This window comes from Diadema antillarum, unplaced genomic scaffold (genome assembly GCF_040938485.1).
Source record: "Diadema antillarum isolate AM-2024a unplaced genomic scaffold, OU_Dant_1.0 seq00000461_RagTag, whole genome shotgun sequence".
Classification (NCBI taxonomy): domain Eukaryota; kingdom Metazoa; phylum Echinodermata; class Echinoidea; order Diadematoida; family Diadematidae; genus Diadema; species Diadema antillarum.
In genome coordinates, this window is record NW_027271432.1 from 787,143 (window position 1) to 793,142 (window position 6,000).

A 6,000-nucleotide genomic window follows, 5' to 3' on the forward strand; every position below is an offset into this window, starting at 1 on the left:
TATTTATCAACATTGGGAAGTCGTTTCATCAGGAAGGAATGTGGTATCGGTTCGGGTGTGCGTGTGTATGTGAGGAGGGGGTTACATTTCGTTATTGCAAAAGTTCGTTATTCTGAAGGCTCCTTAGTCCGAAGGTTCTTTATTCATTTTTGGATCAACGAACCTCTAGGTATAGGGAATTGTGTGTTTCGGATAAATGAAGCCTCGGAAAAAACGAAACTTCGGAATAACGAACCTTCGTGTGTGTGTGTGTGTGTGTGTGTGTGTGTGTGTGATGGAGCGCTGCGCGTGTTGTGGGAATTGTGTCACTTGAATGTTTCGTTCCTATTATCTCCTGCGTGCTAATGCAACAGTCACACAGTGCTTTACGATGGGTTACGTACGCCGCGGATAGATGCGGATGAGTGGACGCAGGGGGACGCAGCGTGGACGCAGGCATCCGCAGGGACGTATGTAGACGTAACTGTCCGTAACTCGTCTGTAAAGAAACGTAAAATGAAGGCGGCAAACCTGCGAAATTTTGAAATGTTCAAATTTCGCAGAGGGACTCCACGGACGCAGACTTACGTAAGGTAACCGTAACCAAACGTAACTACCCGTAACTGAACGTAACTCTCCATAGCTTGAACGCAGACCATCGGCAAAACATTTTACCTCCCGTCCGTTTGCGTTCGTTTACGTCCACCGTAAGTATTCGAAATCAACCGCAAGTTAACGTATCACAACACTTTCGTCCGCTTACGGATATTTGCGGAGAGTTACGGATGCTGTACACGATTACGTCCTTCGACGTTTTCTGTTTTCCACTCGCATGGGAGCACAGAGACGCGTGGGAAGCCACAAAACTCGTGTTGCCAAGCTGCAGCGCATTTACCTGAAGGAATGCTACAACACACTCGGAGCGGTGGAGAGGCAGAACCGCAAATCAAGTTACTAAATTTCTCCCACATATGGTCATTTTAGGTGGCACCCATATACGCATGACATCGCTTGACCATTGGTGCTGAACATTTTTTCCTTGTACTATTTGAATGTATATTTTTCGAAACTCGGAAAGCAATTTTTTGGTTGGGGATGAGGTGACAGCATTTTTTTTTCACTTTTCTGGCCGGGAAGGTGTGGGACAGCGATAAACGATATAAAATGAGAACGAATTTAGTATTTCCCTGTAGTCTTACCCACTTTACGCTCCATGGATATTACATTTTTTTATATGTGACCCTGCACCTCAAAACAAACTAAAAGTCGCCAGACATGAATTTTTAGTTAAGACCATATTCTGAAAGAGCAGACTTTAAGCTTTAAAATGATGTATAACTCAAATCGAATGGACTCTCCTAACCTATCTAAATATTGGAAAGAAAGCACAAACTCAGGAAAAGTGTGAACTGAGAAAAGAGGCTCTGAAGTACAGTGTCTATTCAAGCGCTTAATCTTTCCCAAACCGTGCTGGCTGTGCGATGAATGGGACAAAAAACAGGAAGTAAACCACCAGAGTAACAGCAATGAAGGGATTATCAAATTAAACTGAAATTAAGCATGCCTCATTAACACATTCTGTCCAAAATTAATGCCAACTTTCAAAGCAGTAGCACTATCCTTTCAAAAGTTATTAGAGTTGAAAGTGAAGAGTGTGGACAAGGTTTTTCAGAAATGAAAAAGGGATTCTAAAGACACACCTAATCACACTATCCTACCAAAAATGTTGGAGATAAACTGCTAAAAAATCACACTTTCCTGCCTGTTTTATGATACCAAATTTTAGCATAATGTAAAAGAAGACCCGCTCTTTCAGAAAGTATGAAAAAGTCAAGTTCGGCTAGGTTGACCCATTTCACTTATTTTCAGTCCTCACGCAAAATCAGTGTGTGCAACTTTATGTTCGTTTTGAGGTGCACGGTCACATATTGTATTTGGGTTTGGGAGGGGTGTCCGAATGTCCTAATGTTTTGTTTTTTCTGGAAATGTAATAGGCTTTGCTTTATTATAACAATCTCCTTAACATAATCCAGAAAGTCATGAATATCGCTGCACAATGACAGCGTAACCACAGTTTGTCTATTCCATGACTGTAAGTAATATTTTCTTACTCTGTTTAACTTATCGATCTAGATAGTATTCTATTTGTGGTATAATTATGTTATGTAGTCTTTACATTTATGATGTTTATCCATAATTGAGATGCACAAATAAAATTCAAACTTCAAGTTCAAAATTTCATATATCTTTCATTACTGTAAAGCAAATTAAAGAAATGCGAAAACTTTTCACAACTTGTACGTAAATTCAATTTCAGTTTTCCCCAGTGTTCAATGTAAGACAGTCCAATATGTGATAAATTTACTGTCATAATACATTGACTTGGCAGGGATCGTCATGTTGTACATAATTATTTATAACAATCTGTAACTATCCGAAAATATCCACAACTCTCCGTAAATAGTCGCAACTCTCCAATATTCATCTTATAAATCCCAGAACTTGTTTAGCTAAAAAATCAATTCGGCACACTGGCCCAGACGTATGGAATTCTTTACCATCTCAGTCCCGTGCAATTCGCACGATTGGTTCCTTTAAAAGATTTGTTAAACATATGCTTGTTGCTAAATATCAGTGACTTAATTAGCATTATCCAGAACATGCATTTCTTTTGTTACTTGAAGCATCTTCATTCTATGTTGTACTCTGCCTTCTGTTGTAGGCATGCCATGGAATGTTTCTCTATTTTTATATACAGATGTAAGTAACTGGTCCGTACGTTGCTACACCCAGCCGTTACCTGGCAACAGGGTGAATGCACCTGCAATAGTGTTGTATTTGCACAGTATGTTATTGTACAGTGAACGAGGAGTCTTTCTATTTCTCTCTCTCCTGTTCTTTCTCACCACCTTTCATTATCGCTGTCCCCTTCTCCTTGGTTTTTTTTTTTTTAGCATCACCTGCGTACATGTCCGTGTATGTTTTGTTGTGTAACTGTTTTTGTTGTGTAAAACTAGTTTGTCTTGTTGTAGTTAAGTAAACCGACAGTTGGTTGAAACTGTTTATGTATTTATCCGTGTACGAGGCCCCAATATCAAGCTCGGCTTACTGGGGATCCTTCTGTATGGTACCTTGACGTTTTGTTTGTTATCATTATGTCTTCGTTCTTTGTCACAATGATTTGATTACCTGTCATGTGCAAAATCAGCCATGAATTATTATGAATCCTGTGTTTATTTTTGAACGTGATCAGAGTTGATTATATTGTACCATACAGAAACAATAAAATGAACTGAAAAAATGAAAAGTGTTCCGAACTATTCGGAAGTTTATGCAAGTTGAAAGAACAAATTTACGTGCCAATTCGTAAGAATATCCGCAAGTGGACGCAAGTATTCGCATTTGGTCGCATCTCTCCGTATCGCCCGCATATTTTTTCCCGTATGTTTTGTAAAAATGCTCTGGTGACAGCAAGAGATCTCCGGGTGTCCGCAGAAAAAAAAGAGAGACTTATTTGGACGTAACGCCGGACGCAGAGCATTATGTGACTGGGGCCTTACGTAGACACACGAACGCTCACACACAACACACATACGTAGGGCCTACGTAGCCCACAAACACCAAACCCCTAAGATACTCATGCAGGCACAAAACTGCGCCCACAAACACGCACCATCACATACCCTTTAATATACACATACGCCACTATATACCACATACACACGTACGCATACAGGCACACGTATACACACAAACAAAACACTACCACTATTTAACCACCACACATGCACAGTTTCTACATATTGTATTATTATACTCCAAACACACACACACACACACACACACACACACAACAACAACAACAACAGCAACAACAACAACAATAATACGGAAACTCATACACAAGTCACTTATTGTACGCACCTACAAATCATACACAGCACATATCATGCAGCTCACAACAAACACACATACACACTTGACACACACACACACACACACACACACATACGCATAACTTACCAATCATACCCATCCCACCAAAGCTTAACACCGGAGGAACCACCCCGAGCCCGGGGCGACAATCCTTGAAGGGGCGACAATCCGTGTCGCAACAAATTTTTTGCCATCATGGATTGTCGCCTTCGAGGTCAAAAACTGGGAACTGCACAAGCGTCACGGATTGTCGCCAGACGACAATCCGTGACGGGGGCGACAATCCGTGCCGCCAACTCCGTCACGGATTGTCGCCCAGAGCCGTGGGCGACAATCCGTGTAGGGGCGACAATTCGTGTCGCAACAGGGCGCTATAGCTCCATTAAACGCTAGCTGCATTTTGTTTCTGCAAGGATTTCACGAAACAAAACTGATGGAAACCCGGTACTCACTTTAAAACCAAGCCTGATATTGTAGGACTTGTTTGCACACAGCTTTCCGAAAATAGGGATTTCAATTTAAATGTTCGATGCTTATGTTACTTGCTGAGCAAGGTGTGACTGGGCACTCTCTTTTAGCTGGGTGCCCATAATGTCTTGGTCAGTACTCGGAGAGGTTCTAGACTTTCCTTCTAAATGGCCACTCAGTCAAAGAAAAAAAAAAGACAAACATGCGTTTTTATACATTTCCTTCACTTCTACATTATAAGTCTTCATTCTACTGGACTGACTCTCCATGTGTCCAATACCCGCCTAAAAGTGTACGGAGATAGAGCCTTCTGTTCTGTTGCGCCAAGTCTCTGGAACTCTCTACCAGTCCCTCTTCGGAATTGTAACAACCTCAATACCTTCAAATCTGAACTGAAGACTTATACCTTTTTCAGTAACTTTGTGAATGATACGGGACACATTGTGGGATCCGGGCACCTTTGAATGTTGCTACAGATAAATGGCGCTATATAAATGCTGTTTCATCAGCATTATCTCCTTCTTGTTCTTTTCACTTGAATATAGACTGGGTACATGCTCTCAGTTGATTATCAAACACAGTTATTTGACAAACATCAGATATTATCAGTGGGTTTTCACTCGTGAAAGCAGTCTTCCATGACTGTAGATTGAAGTACCATGTCAACAGCTTGCTTCTACGTTGACGACTGAATATTCATGTTTATCAATGTGTAGACTTTTCGACATCCTTAAATGCAGAATATTAGTCATCTGATGCATGGTTTCTTTTGACATCAAGTTTCACTAGGTGTCTCTTTTTTCCCCAAATGAAATCGTCTTCTATTACTTTGCAATTCAAGACCTTTACATATATCTTTATACATGGTAATAATGATACTAATTGATCTTTCCTTTTCTCTTTATTTTGTCTCCTCTCCTCTCCCTCAATTTTTATGCCTACCTCTTTCCCGTGCCACCCATGATATTTTCACTTCTGCCTGAATCCTCTTCTACACCTAAACACCATCCCCATGTACCACAGTGATCTCTGCGTAGCGGTGTTCGAGCCATCGTGTGCTATGCCCCTCTTATCAAGTAGTGTTCCAGCCATCATTACGGCTGCCTTTAGCCCCGACTATCCCGTCAACGACACAAGCAATGCTACGGAGACGGTTCTGGCACCTTTCGGTGATCACGAGTTGTGGGAAGCTCTCCTTATCATCATCGCCAGCGCCATCGTCGCCGTCTTCACCGTCAGCGCGAACGTCATGGTCTGGCTATCTTTCTACATGGACAAGCAACTCCAGGTTGTCAATAATTACTTCATTTTGAGTCTTGCGACGGCCGACATCATTATAGGCGCCATGTCCATACCCATCTTCACCTTGTACATTGTGCAAGATGGATGGCGACTAGGAAGCATATTCTGTGATATTTGGCTCTCCATCGATTATGTTGCTTCTAATGCATCCGTGATGAATTTATGCATTATCTGTTTTGATCGATATTTGTCGGTCACTCGCCCATTAACCTATCGAGCTAATCGAACTCCACAAAAAGCGAAAATAATGATTGCACTGGCATGGGTTGTTTCCATTATCGTATGGGTGCCTCTTATTGTGGGTTGGCAGTACTT